The sequence below is a fragment of the Eucalyptus grandis genome, chromosome 3 (assembly GCF_016545825.1).
Source record: "Eucalyptus grandis isolate ANBG69807.140 chromosome 3, ASM1654582v1, whole genome shotgun sequence".
NCBI classification, from domain to species: Eukaryota; Viridiplantae; Streptophyta; class Magnoliopsida; order Myrtales; family Myrtaceae; genus Eucalyptus; species Eucalyptus grandis.
This window is the reverse complement of record NC_052614.1, coordinates 52,311,157-52,330,730: the sequence shown is the minus strand read 5'-3', so window position 1 is coordinate 52,330,730 and position 19,574 is coordinate 52,311,157.

Here is a 19,574-nt window from a genome sequence, read left to right as displayed (position 1 = left end):
AATACTTTGAGTCGAAAGTCTTCAATTGCTCATATATTGATTAAGGAGTGGAACCTCATATACCGTAGATATGAAATTTCATGATGTGAAATAATTTAACGAAGCTATATTCAAGAACTCCATTGCTGAACAAAAGAATCTTGAATTTATTAGAAACACTAAGGCCTTTATAAGAGCTAAGTGTTCGCAACCTAATTGTCCACGAAAGATCTACGGCATGTTCATGAGGAAGAGCAAGTCCTTCAAGATTAAGACATTCCAAGAGGAGCATACTTGTTTCATTAATTTTGATAATAGAAGGGTAACGAGTGCATGATAGTTCTATCACTTTTTCAAGCTGATCAAGGTGATGCATAAGATAAAGACTACTCAGTTAAAGCAGTTGATGAAGGAGTGTGTATATATCAATGTGTCCAAGAATTAGTGCAAAAGAACAAAAAAAAAAAAAGGTGATGAGAATACTCATTGGCTAGTGTGGGAAAGAATATGACTGGGTTTGGGATTATGCTTAGGAGTGTAGGCTTCAAAACCCTTTAAGTAGAGTGTATATAAAGGTCATGGAAAAGTCACTTCCTAATAGTGGGACCAGCTTCGGTAAGTTGTATGTATGCTTCAATGCATGCATGCAAGGATCTTTATTTGGTTGTAGATAGATTATAAAATTGGATGATTGTTTCTTGAAGGGCTTGTACAATGGAGAATTGTTAGCTACAATTGGAAGAGATGTGAATAACTAAATGTTTTCACTAGTTTGGGCTATTGTCAAGATAGAGAACAAGCACACTTGGTCCCAATTCCTAAAAAATATCATGGCTAACCTAAAGATAGCTAATGGGGAATGGTGGACATTCATGAGCAACCAACAAAAGGTAATTCATTGTCAATTGCTTGCTTTTTAATTGGGAAGGGTGGGTGTTCATTAGCCAAGTTGATGTTCTATGCCGAACATAGAATGCGTTTGAGACCTATATACACAAATTGGGCAAAGAAGTACAAAGGGGATAAGCTGCAGTTATAATTTTGGCAGTTAGCAAAGAGCACGAACATTGATGAATTTAGGCTGGTCAAACAAAGATTGCTTAAGTAAGCAAATGAGGGTTCTAATACACGATTCCAAATAGAACAGAAGCATTGGTCTAGGGCCTTCTTCAGCGAGGAATTCAAGTGTGATGTCATCAACAATAATATCTGTGAAGCATTAAATGGAAAAATAATATAGGTTAGATGCAAGCCAATCATTGTGATGCTAGAAAATATACGAGTTATGATCATGATTCAACTGCATAAACAAAGAGATCGGATTGCAAAATGGACTAGGCAATATAGTCATAAGATTACAAAGAAATGGGATGAGGACTTGACTACGAGTAGGTATTGTCACTCCATTTAGAATAGGGATGAAGGATATGAGATAATGAAGGGTGCCGAAAAGTATGTTGTCTATTTAGGTATGAGGAAGTGTTTATGTCGAGCATGGCAATTAAGTAAAATTTCTTATGCACATGCCATATGTGCTATCTAGTTGAAGGGCCACAATGCAGATGATTGCCTTAATGATTGGTACAAGTAAAGGATATATCTTGCTTTGTATCAATTCATGATATAGCCAATCATAAATAGCAAATTCTGAGAGCCAATTGATCATGAAGCACCTCAACCTTTGCCACCGAAGAAGCAAATGAGAAGGCTAAATGGAGACAAAGAACGTTGGAAGGGAGGTATTGGATTTGCAAAAGATGAGTAAGATAGGTACAAATATGATGTGCTCTTATATTGTGTAGCAGGGCACAATACTAAAGGTTGTTGATTGAGGAAGTAGCAACAACAACAATTAGATGAAAGGCCAATCGAAAGCGCTGGTGAAGAGACGGCTAGAGGGCTAGCTAAAGGCCCAACAAAAGAGCCAATTGAGTTGACTATTCTATCGATGAGTACGAAAAACCTAGTAAGTCATGAAATTTGTGTTTATATTATTTTTTTAGTTTATTACATATTTGTACATAGCCTCAATTTCCTTGTTTTTAATCTATTTGTCAAGTGACAAGAAAGCAAGCTGAAAGATTGACTGAAGGTCCTATTGTAGCCAAAGCTCAAGGGTCAGTTCGAAAAAGGCCAGTTGAAAGATTAGCTAAAGCTACTATAGGGTCAATTCACTTGACTGCTCTTTAGTCAATAACAAAATATTCAATAAATTTGTGTTTAGTTTAAATTTTGTTTACATTATTATATGGGCTGATTTTAAATTTTTAATGTCTTTCTCAAGTGAGAATAAGTCCAGCTGGAGTTCAAGGGCCAATTGAAGGGTCAACTCAAGAGCCACCACAAGGGTCGGCTAAAGCTTCGGCCAATCTGTTGCTAAAGTTAAAAGACCGCCTAGAAAAAGGCCGACTAGAAGAATTGGTCAAAGCCCCTACTATAGCTGAAGCCGAAAGGCCAGCTGAAACATTAGCTGAAATCCCTACTGTTGTTGAGGCTAGAGGGCTAGCTAGAAGAGGGCCGGCTGAAGGATTGGCTGAAGAGCTTACTGTCGGGCCAGATGTAGTTGAAGCTCAAGGACCAATAGAAAGACCACATGAAGGGCCAACTGAAGGGCCTAAGAAATCACATGCAAGAAGAAGGCATGAGAAATCATAGGTTGCTGAAAGTGATACTCCAATGCAAATAAAGACTCTTGAGAAAATGTTAAGACAATATGATTATTGCCCCTTTATACAAACGAGCATATAGAATGGTCCTTTTAAATGTAAGTTTTATTAACAGTATCTAATTTATGGTACTTCACTTTTGCTCATAATTTTGTTGTGTTTTTGTAGCTTAGAAGAAGTTCTGAGGTTCTTGTCTCCCAGGGCCCAACTCAAGAGTCAACAACTATGCCAAAAAAGAAGAAGACATCAAGTGTAGATCAAAAACAACTAGCAAGAAAGAACCTAGCACAATCTCCTTCTGAATCATTCATCCTAGGACAGTTGAAAAAAAAAGTTGCACGTCCAATCAAAAAGAGTACAGGGATTATAAATCAAGTAAAAAGTACATCAAAAGAAGTAGGGACTAAGGGAATTGTGCATATTGACCGATAGGATGAGATGGGTTTTATGTCCCTATTTTTGTTAGTTTAATATTTCCGTGCAAAAAGAACATAACTTCTTATGAATGACATTTTAGTTTTAGTTTGTTATTCAGTTTGTAAGATTTAATTTTAATGTCAATGGAATGATCTTTATTTAGTCAAAAAAATTTGGCTTTTTCATACTTGCCTTGTTCTGCTTATACTTGATACTTGTGTTGGTGGCTAGTGGTGGTTGATGCCTGATGGTAGCTAGTGTGTGTGTGGCTGGTGCAAGGGTGCCCATCTTGCACCAACTCCTTATAGCAACACACCACAACCATAGTGATGGCCGGTGGTCGTGATGGTTGGTGTAGGTGCTAGTGGCTACTGGATACTGCTAGTTAGTATGGCTAGTGCAAATTGTGGCATCCTAGATTTTACAGTTCTTCTTTCAATTTAATTATTCGGGCTTTTCATCGATCTGCTTATAGGATTGTTCTCAGAGTTGATCACTCCTGAGATAACTAGACTATCTAGAAAAGTCATTAAGAGATTTTAATGCAATAGACTTGAGAATTTGACTAGAACTCGACTACTCGACCATGCTCATCTGCAAAGATTATTACGGCATACTTAAAAATCGTTTAGAGATCAGAAATAGGTTGGTTCGACTGAGATGTGTGGTTAAACGTGGGTGATTCCACTAAATTGAGAAATACTCATCGATTAGCACTAGACTAATTTTTCTGTCATTTTGGTACCCTGTGTCCGTATTTGAATCCTCAAGATTTTCACGACAACCGAGAGTCGTCAATGTGTCAAAGAAGTTCATTGTGCCTCGAAGAAAATCGACCACGGGTTATTTACACTAAAAATTTCTTAAAAGTACCCGGTAGCCTATGTTACGCTAAAATCGCGCCGAATTGAAATTTACCACGAATTTGAATCTGATTTTAGAAATTGAAAGTTCTGTCATGTCACGATTAATTCTAGGAACGTTGACTCAGTCTCCGAAGATTTTTTTGCAAATCGAGACTTTTTGGGAAAAAGTCGACATATGGCCGTTTTTGTCCAGAAAATGTCGAGAACCGTTTTTTATCGCGAAATTGGGATGCAAATGGGATCTATTGGTGAGGAAAAATACTAATTTGATCGAGGGTTTGACAATTGAATTTTTAGAAGCCAAATTGGATAGATTCAAAGAGGAATTAAAGTCCAATTGAGGGCAAAATCTTGTACAAATTCGTTTGCCCCACCACCCACAACATTTGGACCTCCTAAAGCCCTGTAAAAGGGGCATTATGGGCTGAAAAACCTGTGTGGACACCAGCTGGTGGTGGGAGGTCAAGGAGATGAGGACAAACCGATCAAGGGGACCAAGGTGGCCCCTCCATCTAAACCGGTCCCCTCTCCCCCTTCAAGCAGTCATGCAGCCCCTCCTCCTTCTCCATTGTGCTTTGAAGACTTCAACAAACTTACAAAGAAGCCACCGAAGCAGCCACGACACCCGTCGACACCGTTTGCCGCCCGTTAGACTGCCACAACGCCTCCCGCGAGAGCCTCTCCGCCTCTGCCGTGTCCAGCCTCATCCCATTCTCATGTGCACGCATCCCTATCTCCACTTGCTGCCTCAGGACGTGTCAGTGTTGTCCAACCGTCGTGTGCCGTCGCTGGAGGCTCGCTGAGCTCCACCTGAACCCGCAACCAACCCCTGTTGCCTCCTCTGCTCTAGCCTTGCCGAATCAGCCCCGTTTTCTCTTCTTTTAGCCACCGAACAACACTGAAATTAGTGAGCATTCCAGCTGTTGTCGGCCCGTTTTGGCCCGCTTCTCGACCCCAAAAGCCAAGGCCACTTTGGAGAAGATCGTTCCCCGTTGCGCCCCCATTGATTTGATCCAAGCGGATCGTCAAACAAGTGAGTTTAACTCACTAATTCTTGCTTAATAGGTTCATGACGCTTAAGGGTTGTTTAGTTAGACTAAGTATGGATTAGGTGGATAGTTAAATTATATTAGCAATTTAATTAATTATTGTTGCATGTTAGGTGGTTAGTTTAGTGCAATTAAAGCATATACAAGCTCTAGTATTTAACTAGAGTGGTTCGGTAATTTTCCAAGCCCGTCTCGGCTTCCAATTAGGCTTTACAAGCCTAAGTATTTATTGGCATTTATTTATTATTTTCCGTAATTATTTATTTATTTATTTATTTATTTATTTTTCGGAAATTAGACCAGATAACCGTAACCAGAATTTTATGTTGATTGCAATGAAGTGATCCGTTTATTCAATTGAGCTGTAATTGGTGCAAATTGAGTGTGTTTGATGGTTGTGAGTAATTATCTCAAAAATTGATAATTTTGGTAATTAATTAGGAAATTACCGGGCGTCAGTCTACAACACCAAAAATCTATTTTAGGACTGCTGAAACTAGTGGGGTGTTTGAAAGTGAGAAAATATTATATTTTAGCTAAGGTTGATCGTGTACCCACACACGAGTATTTTTATTAGGTATGATAAAAGTTGAGAAATCACTAGTTGATTAGAATGGTTTACCGTTTCAGCCTGCCAACTTGATACCTCAGCTTAGAGTGACAGTATACCATAAGTATCGCACATCTTCAGTAAGCAAATTAAGATTCGCATAGCTTCGGTGAGCAAATTAAGGTCCGCACAGCTTCGGTGAGCAAAATAAGGTCTGCACAGCTTTGGTGAGCATAGCTAGTATACTTTATCAGCTCGATGGCTCGATAAGTCATATGAGAGAGAGAGGGTAGTATACTATTTTCTTTTAGCATTTGAGGCAAGATACTATCTATTTTAAGCTTAGAGTAAGTTGTCCGCAAGGTAGTCAGACTTTATAGATAGTATTGATTTGGTCGATCGAGAAAAGGTAGTGATGACATGTAATCGACTGAGTCGATTGATCGATAGTTCGTTCCGATTGATTGAATGATTGATGTGATTTGTGTATCTTTGAGATAAACTGACTTGCAGGAAGAGACTGAGACCAAGGTAAGTCCTCCGATCTATGTTTGTGCTTAGGCAGCCCTAGGGGAGTATTTTCTTCCTAGTCGAGTTTTAGGGGGTAGAACTTGCTGAGACGTCTCTCACCCTGTTGTGGGATAATATTGCAGGTCCTTAGATGGCAACTCGTGAGTTTTTTCGACAACCTAAGAGGATTACAGAGCAGGCATCTTTTGTTCCGTTGCCTGGGAGCCCTAGGGGCTGGACCTATGAGCTGGTGAGGTCCACAGTCTGGGTCAATACAGGTCTCACCCACAAGATGCCCCATTGATACAGATCGTGGTACCGCCATGCTTAGGATAGCCAGAGAGAGGGTCCCATACCAGAGTCTGAGATTCCTCTACATTTTGGAGGTCGCTTTTGGAAAGGGCACCACAGATCCTCCCCAAGGTTCGATCATAGATGCTGCAGACCCGAATCTTGAAGTACTAGCATCCCCGGTGCAGTCTACTGAAGGTTGTAGCTGGAGTGTGGAAGAAGGTGAAATCGTGGACGATGGAGAGAACGACGAGGACCCGTAGTGCTGTGAAACCCCCACCTTTGTTTTTAGACTTGTTTTCCTTAAATTGGCTTGTATTATATATGACATGACTAGTATGTTATGTATATATAAGTGTGATGTTGGTTTAAAAAAATGGCCCTACTTTCCTATCCCATTGTGTTAGTGTCTAGGGATTATTTATCTGCTTCCACATGTGCATTAAAATGAATAGGTCGGCAATGCGTCATGGGACGTCACTATTTAATCGACTAGTGAGGTATGGGCGCGCACTCAAGGATCGGGGCGTGACACAAATACTAGCAAGTATGCACATCTTACATCAAATACTGCTAGTGCAAGCACCAACACTTTATAGCAGCACACCACCAACACATGGTTGCAGCTAATGCAAGCGCTAGTGCAAGTGTGCACATTTTGCAAGGTAGCACACCACCACATAGTGGTGGTTAGCTATGATTGGTAATCGTGGTGGCTGGTCCATGGTGGCTAGCGGTGGCTAATGGTGCCCAGTAGTGGTTGGTGGTGCAATTTAGGTGAAACATAAAAGTTTGACACTTAAGTGATCACATTTTGGAAATCTTTGCACTTAAATGTTTATTTTTAATCACATGTGATACTTAAATGATCACTTATACCATAACTTGACACCTAAGTGATCATTCTTTAATCATAACTGGCACTTAAGTTATCACTAAATACAACTTATGGTACTCAAGTTATCACTTGTGTTTGTCGTATGTATATGTTGGTTTGCAGCAAACCAAACAAACAATTTGTTCAATTAATTTTGTTTGTCAATTTACATTCAATTCAAGCAAAATAGTCACCATAATACATTGACTCAATACACATTCTTACTTGTTTATATTGAAGAACAAGCAAAAACATAGAACAATACATAGGACAATGAGCAACTCATTCACTCATTCTTTTTCTTGACCTCCTCAAAGCACAAAAAGTAAGTCACAATATATAAGACAACATAAATAAGAAGAAAGCCACAACCATCCTATGGACAATAGAAATAAAATCCATTTTATCATTAAGTAGGCTACACAACAAAACAACACCACAATGAACACTCTTTAATGCTTTCTTTCAAATTTCATCCTTAAAAGTTCATTCTTCAAATGGTTGGCCGAAGATGCTTTAGTTTGCATGGAATCAATATCGTCCAATCATCCACAAACGTAGTTGGAGGTTGATATCATTCATCAAGTAGGTCCAATATCATCTTCATGGCTCGGCCAAAGAATTTTGTTTTGACTTATTTAAAGTATTTGCACTTCGAGCCTTCTCTATTTCTAGCGCATCCATAGAATCTTTTCTGAGGATTCAATCGAGTCCACAATATTCTTCTTGAACTTAGTAACCCATTATAACAAAAACATTTGCCTTCTCCCTCACTTTGTTGAGAGGAATTTGTGCAATTGCTAAAGGTCCTCCTCTCCATTTCCAAGATTCAACGATGCAATTTGGGGGCCAACTGAAATTAGGGTTCAAGGGCCTTCAATTTGGGATTTTGGCTAAGAGTTTTTAATTTGGGGACAATTGAGACAACATCATTTTGCACATTGATTGCTGATTAGACAACTTCAGTGAGCCATGTAAACCACTTTTATTATTAAAATAATGTCACGTTGGTTTTTCGGCTAGCCTTGTCGGGCACTTAAGTGTCTAATTTTCAAAAAGAGTGGCACTTAGGTGTATCTTTTGGAAGTTTTGACATTTAAGTGTCCATCTATGTTAATTTTGGGCACTTACAATGTACTTTTGCCCAAAACATTGAAGAAGAAAAACCTATTGTTGTGGACTGAAAGTCGTACTTGATAAAAGGGTCCGAAGGAGGAGGGTTTTAAGATGTCGTATTGGCTAAAGAGTGAAACACAAATTCATTTAAGTGTTATATTGTTCCTCAACAGCAGAGGGAAAACTCCCATTAATTGCTCTTCCAACACAAAGACTAAGCGAATTTTGTGATAGATCAATGAAGCACGTGACATGACATATTATCTAGGCATCAAAATCATGAAATTTCAAGATTCTATGTCATAAACAGCCACTTCCATCTTTTACCTCGTTGAAATGATCTCGGTGATACTTGTAGAGAGATTAATTCACATATGGCAAGCTCAAAAGCTAACTTGGTGATTTGATTGCCATGTAGGATTATATAATTAACAAACCGGAAGGATGCTAATGGCTATTCCGTTACCCTATTTATGGATTGCCCAAATGTCTAGAGCATGAGATGGAAAATTTGAGGATTATATATGTCATTAACGCGTAAATCACTTTCAATTACTATCCATTTATGCTTGTCAAAATGTAGATATTATCATGCTTTCTTTAAGAAGGGATTATACAAAATAATCGGTCATAATCCTACCAACAAGCTAACCAAAAGGAAGATGTTCTCTTTCTATTTGGAATTTGCTTTTTGCTTCTTGAGATTGGGAACTAAATTGATATCGTTGCATTATCTTCCTATAATCATATTGGTGTGATGACCAATGAATTTTAGGTTTAATCATCACTAGACTAGATAGCAAACAATATGATAAGGCCAAAATATAAAGGTTGATTGACATTCATCGGTATCAAAAAAAGTATCCAAAATTTAGAGGCTTGAAAATTACTAGACAAAATATGTGTCACGAGCCCAGGATATGAAAGCCTAAGGCCAACTTTCCCATTCGATCTATTGCTTGCTTTTTAGTAGAGAACGCTTTAGTAATCTTCTTGCGTTGGATTTTTGGGATGATACAAATGAGAGGAAGAGGAACCCTATACATAATTGAACCTCACTAGTTATAACCACATATCTCCCATTAGTCTTGCAATAGAGATCCAATCTCCTTATTTACCACTTACCCCATTAATTACAAAAAAAAAAAAAAAAATCTTTAAAATAAAAGCGTGCCTTACCTAAATATCCCTAAGAATATCCTAAACAACCATGTGTCATACCTCAACTCTGCTAGAAATGGGCAATAACATGGTCGTCCTTATGACCGGAGGACACTACCTCAAACAAAACCAAATTAACCTATTTTCTGAATATTTGTCTCCATTCAAATATCTAATAAAACAGTAATTTGGTTATAGGATCAAAGTCCTAAAATCCATAAACGATATATGTTTTCCCAAACTAAGAAACTAAAGCTCAATAGGTACCATTTCATACTCATTCAACTGCCGAAAGTTTCCCATGAATATCACTTTCATACTACTCATTGCTAGTTGAAAACCCCGAAAAAGATAAGAATGAATGGGGGTGAACAACCACAGCTCTATGAATAGTAAATCTATTCTAAGCAAATTCTATACAACGATATCATTACTCATTAACCCCAAATCCAGTTTACAATATACATAAAACATAAAAAAAAAAATGAGTTAACTTTTCACAACAAAACTTTTTTACATATTAGATCAACAATAACAAATAGATGATCAATGGTCCATTCCATTGACTAATTTATATTGAATAAGATGTCAATAGTTCATTTCATTGACTAATCTAATGCTCATTATCTAATTCAAAGATGACCAAGTTTTCCCCTTTTGCTAGGTCTCCACCTATATTAGAAGTGGTTCAACCTAAAAAGATGTCCTGATAAGATTATGAATACTTACCCCCTCAAACGGTTCTAATTATAGAGACATGACCATAATCCACTAATATCATTCCCCAATAACCCACAAATCCAAATCCACAATCTAATGTCATAAGTGAGGTTCCCAACCCAAGTCAAATAAACTTTCATAGTTCGATTTATTAAGTAAAATCCATTTCATAACTCATTTCTCAAATTAGTGTAAATATGTTTTTTAATTCCTTCCATAAACGCTTCTTAAACAATTTCAAATAACTTTGACCAAAAAAAAAGAAAAAAACACATTTCAAATTACAAATAAGTTGCCAAGGTCCGATTCGAAGTTATGCATCAAATATGCTATAACCATCCCCTTTCTTTCTTTCTTTCTTTTCAAAGAAATATCAAACATGCAATGACTCTCTAACTCATAATATATCTTTCTATCACTTTAAGACATAAGCTATTAAATCAAAGAAGGGATAAGTACCACTCACCTGAAAAAGCTCAAAACCCACTTACCAAGGTTGCTCGAACCAATGAACTCATATGCCAAGCAGTTGGCTGATCGGATCTAGATGTGAGATCGAGTGGGCATGGACTTAGAAACTGGACCAGCAAAAGTAGTAGATCATGGGCTCGTCGGTAGGCCTAAGAACATATGGCACATTGCCTAGCTAACTAGCTCAACCCTGCTTTCTTTACATCCCTAATTGCAAGCTTTAGTGACAAAAACATTAGAAATGACATTTTCCCCTATAGAAAAGCTCCAAATGTGCACTGACTCTACTAATCATACAATGCCATCTCAACAAATCAACGAATTCAGCTTAACTGAGGTCAACAATAATAACAGTCACAGTCATTCTCACAGTCTTCTCCAAGTGTTCTTAATCTTTACTACCATGAGAGAGAGGGTGCTGAACATATGTCTCGAGTTTAAGCATAAAGGAGAAACTTTCTTAACTCAAATAAATCTCATATTTTGAATCGGTTTCCTTTTTAGATTCAATTCTTACCTATAAAAGTGGATGTTCTTTTTGAAGAGTATCAAAGATGCAACTTTTCGTCAATTGCACCTCAAGAGCTTTTAGTATTGAAGCCAATAAATCTTGCGGTAAGATTTTTGAATCCCTTGATGAAATTAAGAGATTATTTTGTGAGAAATTGTGAGGCTAAACACTATGTGAGTTATTACATGTAATTGGGAGTTAGGAATTACTAAGTGTTTAAGTGGCTCTAGTGTGGTTGTAGTAACTTTCGTTGTATCGCTTGGTTTCTAGTAAAATTATTAGCTATTCTACTCATGAAAGAAAGTCACATCAATCAAATCTTGTAAGTCTCGCGTCCAACTTATTTTTTTATTACATCTATTTTATTGTTCAATGGATTGTTTCCACAACAGAAGAGAAAAGAGAAATTTGTAGCAAGCATTCTCTCTTCTTTAACAATGTTACTATTGAATCTCACGAATGTTCAGACCATGCTGTGTTCGTTGTTTCTGGTTGTTTCTTTAAATGACTTTTGTTGCATCAGCAGTGGAGAAATTTCAGAAATATTTCAGAAATATATCCCTATCGCATGGGACGCTGCTTTCTGATTGCTCACGAACTTCTTTTGAATTTAGTGAACCATATCTATCATCTAGAACTCTTGACTTTCTCGTCAAAATCCTCTCTGTATTCCAAAAAATTGCGGCCAATAAATACAGCTGTAAAAAAGGGGTTGTGTTGAACTCGTACACGCTGCAAAAAGTCAGGTCCCCACCTTCAAGACCGCCGGAATCGTTGACCCTGCACATCATTCTATGATACAAAAACAAGAAGAGAATCGCTATATCTCATAATCATTGCCGCGAATCTGGTGCAGCAGCTAACGTAAGAACACGGGACTTCATCTTTTTTATACTCTTGAGGCTTTTTAGCTGCTGCACGTTCAAGGGCCTACAGAATTCAATCTTTTTCTCACAATGCGAGGCTTCAATCACGCCTGCAGTTCATGCCATTTGGACCGTCATGTGCCCATTTATTGATGGCCCCAATGATTCACTCAAGAGATTCTAACTAAACAACTAGGGGTCACGTGATATTCTCGAAGGATAAAATGGGATAGTTTCATTTTGTCCAGGAGAATGCAATTTATCAAGAGAAGTACAACAGAAGTGTCTTAACTTGTATACAATGCTCGCTTTAGTGTCACAACTTTTTGTCGGCTTACTTAAGTGCCAAAATTGAAGAAAAACAATCACTTAAATGCCTCCAACTAAAAATTCAAGTAAAAAAGATTACGTGGCTTTTATAATTAAAAAATTTATTTGAGGTGACTTTTTTTTTGGGGGGCACTAAAGTGATTGCTTTTCATTAAGATTAGCACTAAAATGATCACTTTTTGACAATAATTGGCACGAAGTGATCATTTTTTTATAATGACTGGCACTCAACTTCTTAACTTGTTATACAACGTTGTTTAAGATTTTTTTGGCATTGAAGTGAACAATTTTCATTAAGATTGACACTGAAGTGATCAATTTTTTAACTTGCTACACGACATCGTTTAGAGAGTACATGCTAACTGGGCACACCAGCAAGCCACATAGAATTGAGAAATCAATAAAATATTACCATGTCAGATTTCTAGCAACTCAAATCAAAGTTGACATTTAAATGATCGTATTTAAAAAAAAAAAGTGGCGCTTAAGTGAGCCTGTAAAAAGTTATAGCACTAAAGTGAACGCCGTACACAAGTTAAGATATTTCTAGTGTACTCCTGCAATTTGTCTGTCTTTTTGCATTCTGATCCGGGGGATGTGTTTAAGGGTGATGGGGAATGTCATTAAGCAATTGCAACTTCCAACAAATAGCCCATCTACTTGGCATGTTCAGGCCTCGTTTCCATGATATCCAAGTCAAACGTCTTCATCTTTCGACTTTTTCCCTAAGATTTATGGAGCCTTTTGTACCTTAACTTACATTCCATAACACAACACCTTCCTGCTTCAACGCAAAATTTTAAGTTGCGAGCCAGACATTGCATACAAGCGTATATGTCATAATAGACTTGTAAGATGAATGATACAAGATATAACTTCGATGCATGAAAAAATTGAGATAAATGTGGGAATATTTATATACTGAGTTCATCACTACTAATGGAACTGCATTTTTAGTATGTTTAGAGGTTCGGTTATCATAATACATACTTGTTCGAGACGATTTGTGTAATTATGGATGCTTGTGATCCTTTCCCAATTCAAAGTAAACCTGCCAAATCCATCACTACGGACCATCAAGTTGGCATGTGTTTATAGCTCAGACTAACAAGGATGGCTTTGATCATTCATTGCGTGAATCCGTGAGATCATAGAGAGGAGGGATGAAACGGAGCCGTTGATGTTAGTTGTTGAGAGTAAGGGAATGAGATCCTCTACCCCATCGGTACCTCCATTTAATATCTCAACCATCCAAACCATTGACTTATGCGGGTAAGGATAGTTATGAAATTTCTAACTAATGTACTAATGGTTGATGTTTGTTGAGACATCAATGGAGATAGAGGGTTAAAGGATTCTTGTCCAAGAGGAAGGTTCGGCCGTAGCTAACTTGCAGCATTGTTACTGCACATATACGGCATTTAATTTGGGAGCATATACTAAACCGTAGTGAGACCTTTTTCATATATCTCTTGGTTCTTAAGAACAAAACTCAGACATATTTTCAAGCCAAATCCATTGTCCCCATTTCCTTGTAAAAATCTTCACTTCAAAGTTATACTAGATTTGGATGGGTAAGTATTAGGGGTGATGGTTCCAGGTTCCGTATAGGTTCTACTTGAAACTTGAAACCTACTCGTTGGAATAGGTTCCTCATTTTATGCAACCTAAAACCTACCATGCATACTATAGAACTTAGAACCTATCCTGTCACGGGTTCCAAGATTGTTACTGCACATATATGGCATTTAATTTGGGAGCATATACTAAACCGTAGTGAGACCTTTTTCATATATCTCTCGCTTCTTAAGAACAAAACTCAGACATATTTTCAAGCCAAATCCATTGTCCCCATTTCCCTGTAAAAATCTTCACTTCGAAGTTATACTAGATTTGGATGGGTAAGTATTAGGGGTGATGGCTCCAGGTTTTGTATAGGTTCTACTTGAAACTTGAAACCTACTCGTTGGAATAGGTTCCTCATTTTATGCAACCTAGAACCTACCATGCATACTATAGAACCTAGAACCTATCCTGTCATGGGTTCCAAGATTGGTTTTAGGATCTACTTAGGTTCCACTTATATTATTAATTGAATGATTGTAATGAATTAAAATCTTTAATGATCACTACTTGCTGTTACAATTCACTGACCATAACTTATATTTAAACACACGAAAAATATGAACATTAATACAGTAAAATTCTCAGTAATAAAATGGATGCTCATACTAATACTTCCATGTTATACACTCATCATCGAACAACATGAAATATCACAGAATCACGTAAAGACATGAACTAAGAAAAATATTAAAACTTGTTTCCGGTTCTAGGTTATAGGTTTTAGGTTCCTCTAATAAAAAATCTAGAACCTACCCGTCAAAACAAGTTCCTCATTTTTTAGAACCTGAAACCTACCCTATATGCCTTGGAACCCGGAGCCTATAGGTTCTCACCAGTCCAATTCTCATATTCTAAGTTGTATCTTGGGACCATGCTCACCCTTTGTAAATATTGTGCATCCCATCAAACATTCCAAATTCAGTTAAGTTCATGTAACACAATCACCAAATAATTTTTCATAACTTAAATGCAAAATAGAAAGCAATAGCAAAATAGAAGTTTATCCTATTATTCTAGAGGGTCAAGGAGAAGAAGGGCTCTGTGAATTAGAATCGAATTTGTGGACCCAATTAGTTGTCAACCAGGAATAAAGTTAAAAAAGTAGTATCTCATAAAGTATATGATAACAATACCGCGTGAACGAATATCATGTTAAATTTATGGACATGAACGATCGACGAAATCTTCTTTCCATCTTGGTTATCGAGCGGTCGCCGATGAATGTGAAAAGAACCAAAGGAAGGCGAATGCTGTCAGGTGCATGATTGACTTCGCTTATTAAGAAACGTTTACACAATTTATTTTCTCTGACTTTAAAATGGAAGATGACTTGGCATCACCTACACTGGATCAAAATTCAGATTACATTTATTAGAGCAAGCTAGTCAACTTCTAGTTCGATTGCTTCACAGAAAATAAATTATTGGAAACCCATTTCCTAAAAAACAATGATTTGTATCACCTACAAAAATGAATGAACAGAAAATATGTGTATCGTCATGAAAATGTTTATATATAAATTATTTTTAATAAAGAAAAACTTTAAAAAATACCTCCTAAAACCTTAAACTAATGCATGTGTCACATTTATCCAAAATTAATCTTTGTTTCACAAAAACTTCAGAACGGGTACATCGTGCCATATTTACCTCAAACTGGTACAACATTGTCATATTTACCTTGAACTAATTTTTGTGTAAAAAAAAAAAACCCAAACTAGTACATTTGTACCGTATTTACCCAAAAAAATCTCAGATTTATCAAAATTCGGGATAAATGTTGTACAAATATATCAATTTGAGGTAAATGTGGCAAGGATTTACCGGTTTGGGATTTTTTGTGACACTAAAATTAGTTTGGGTAAATGTGGCAAGGTGTACCGATTTGAGTGGTTTAACCCAAATAATTTTCATTAACTAATTATTTTAAGCAATTTAAGGAATCACTTTAAAATATATATATTCCAAATCATTTACTTTTCATGAAACAAAGAAGCTTTTATATCGATATCTTTTCTTGCCTCAAATTTCATGACAATTGAGAGAGAGAGAGAGAGAGAGAGAGAGAGAGAGAGAGAGAGAGAGAGAGAGAGAGAGAGTTGAAATGATGAAAATTGACTCTCCAAAATTCCTATCGCGTGCACATAATAGGCAAAAAAGGAAACGAAAAATAATGTCTCATATGGCTCTCACTAGTTAAATAAACAAAAATTAGAGTATACGCCGTTGATGTCAAAAAAAAAAAAAAAATTACACAGACGGCCTTAACCGATAGTAACTTGGGAGAATGTGACTCTCAAATCAAAAGTGAGTAGAACCGTTATAAACTCCATATTGAAGATGTATGCTCTACTTTTTTCTTAAATACTTCTATCATGGTGCGGTTATGTACATTTAACAGATGCACATAGTAATTTTCCAACTACTAGACTCGTGAACTCGTTCGTTAAGAATAAAGCGGAAGATCAAATTGAAGAATATTTTTGTGTATTTCAACAGACAATAATAAGGAGTATATGAGTCTTTTTATAGGCTTTACATGATGATTTATTACAAATTCAATTACAAACAATCACAAAGATATCTAGAGTATTATAATATCCAGAATATCATAAATAATCTAAATACATCTAACATTCCCCCTCAAACCTTTGTGAAAGTATCAATCTGATCAATAGATGAAGTGGAAACAAGTTGTAATAGTACCATGAAGCACTTGTTACCATATCACTTGATAGTCAATTTTAGTTTGTTCGGTGGGATTATGAAAAACATCATTATGAGTCATTTGAAAGCACTCTTGTGGTCATAGTAAATGACGGTTCCAACATTATGACTAATTCCCTTATCTTTTATAACCACTACTACCAAAGTAATTTTGATGTTGTATAAGTAAGAATACGATACTCCATGTTGGTACTAGATCAAACGACAAAGATCTATTTGTTGCTACACCATGAAATGAGTTAGGTACCAAGAAAGAAGCAGCAGCCTATAGTAGAGTGATGATCATTAAGGTCACCAACCTAATCAACATTAGAATAAGCCTTCAACTCTAAAGTAGAGTCGGTAGAAAAATGAAGAACATGAAATAAAGTACCCTTAACATAGTGAAAAATACAAAGGACATAGGCAAAGTGAGTTGCACACAGTGCAGTCATGAACTAATTGACTATGTGAATGGCACTAACAATGTCAAGATGATTAACAATGAGATATGCAAGACTGCCAAACAACTTTCGATAAAGTTAAGATTCGAAAGAGCAGTTCCATTATTGTCATCAAATTTGGCGTTTGCCTCAATTAGGGTCATAGCAATCTTGGTATCAGTGAGTCCCACATGAGAAAGAAGATCAATGGCATATTTTGGTTGAGAAAGAGAATAGCCCAAGAAGTCTAAGGCAACCTCCAAGCCTAAAAAATAACTGAGTTGCTTGAGATCTTTCATTTCAAACTCCTGAATGAGATACTACTAGAGTTTTGTAATACTAATATGATCATCGTTAGTAAGAATCATATCATTTACGAATAATAGTAGTAGAATAAACCCACAAGATGTTCTCTGAACAAATATAGCATTGTCATGGGAACTGGATCTAAAACCAAAAGGTTCCATGGTGGAACTGAACTTATAATACCATGCACGAGGAGTCTGTCTCAATTCATATAAAGCTCTTCGTAAACAACATACTTTATTAGAAGTAGTAATGCACCCAGGAGGAATAGACATCATTGCTTAATGGTTGTACTAGCAAGAAGACTTTGAACAGAAGTAAAAGGAGCAATTGGAGCAAATGTGTCAGCGTAGTCAATACCATACTCCTAAGTAAAGCCTTTTGCTACTAGTCAAGTTTTGTAACGCTCCACCATACCATTTGTCTTAGTCTTGATTTTCTGTATCATTTACAACTGATATCGGATTTCCCAAGAAGCAAATCAACCAAATCCCAAGAATCATATTTGTCTAATGGTAGAATAACAATGGAAATCACGAAACCAAACATAAGGTGACTAACACGAGTGGAACAATGAACAAGAGAAGAGAGAAAGACCAAGGGTGGAGATTTGGCGGATGGTGCAGACAAGTCAAAAGTTGCCAATAGTAGGATTACCAAAGGTACCCGCATAAAGATTAGGGAAAGACAACTCCTGAGGAAGATTTTATTGTTGTATCTTCAAGAAATAGATTCACTGAAGGATTGGTAAAAAAGAAAGTAACAGGAGAGAAGTCAAATGGATGAAGTAAAGAGAACATCTTGTGTTCCCAAAAGGTAACATGACAAGATACATGGAGACAATTACGCATAGGATCCCAACATTGATATCATTTGTGCTCAATGTCATATCCAAGGAAATGAAATAGACGAGCATGAAGTTCTAACTTTGTGAGTTCTTGTTGAAGAAGATGGACATAGTAAGTACTACTAAAAAATCAAAGAAGTGAATAATTAGAAAAACTGCCATACAAGCGCTTATGATGAAAGATATTACCTATAGTAAGTGACTGAGTGCAATTGATAGTCTGTTTTGCATTATGATAAACCTCTCCCTAAAACTGTTCCGAACAAGAAGTGGAGATTAGAAGTGTGCAAACAACACCTAAGATGTGTTGTTGTTTATACTTTGCTCAAGCATTTGGCTAATAAGTTCCTGGACAAGAGCAATAAATGACAGTATCATTTTGAGAAATAATTTGAAGAAATTCTATGTCTCTATATTCCGTGGCATTATGAGTATAAAAGATCTTGATATTTTCATAAAATCGTGTTTTAATCATGGCAACAAAATCACGATAAATACAAGTCAATTTAGATCGATGCTTCATAAGATAGAGCCATGTACAACGAGAATGATCATCCACAAAAATCACAAAGTAGTGGGATCCTCCATAATAAGAGTAGGAGAAGGGCCTAAATGTCAGGTAGACTTGAACCTTGTTCTTACATGACCTGATCAATTCGATTAGGCATTTCCGCCCGACTCTTTGGTCTTAAGAATGCTGGTTTTAAAAATGAGTGATTGCCCTTCTCCGACCCTTACTGCTCAACCTAAGAGCAAACAGCTAATGCGTTCCACTTATTGAACAAGATTCTGTGATCGGTCTGCAAACTTGGATGCCGAAGGCGTCCTTGGGGTAGTCTTTGATCAATTACATATTAATCAATATTCGATTGATTGGTCTAAGGTTATCGACAAAAAAATTCATGAATTAAATCAAAAGGAGCATGAGAGATAGACTCACTAAGATCAAAAGGTAAAATGTGATGTTTTCCCAATTTACATGGCTATCAATCAAAATATTTGTTGTCACAAAACCTAGATGACCACTAGATATCAAATGACCTGGTGTAGAAGAGAAGTGAATATCAAAGCCAAGTTCACTTAGTTGACCCACATATTCAAGTTAAGGAGAGTTTACGAACAAACAAAATGTCAAGTAATGACAATGTGGAATGGCTAACCAGTATCCGTGAGTTATCAGTTGCATGAATAGTAAGTGTTTGTGAAAGTAACGACTTTGACTTAAACTAATTGATTGAAGTCATGTGCTTGCAACTGACAGAATCAA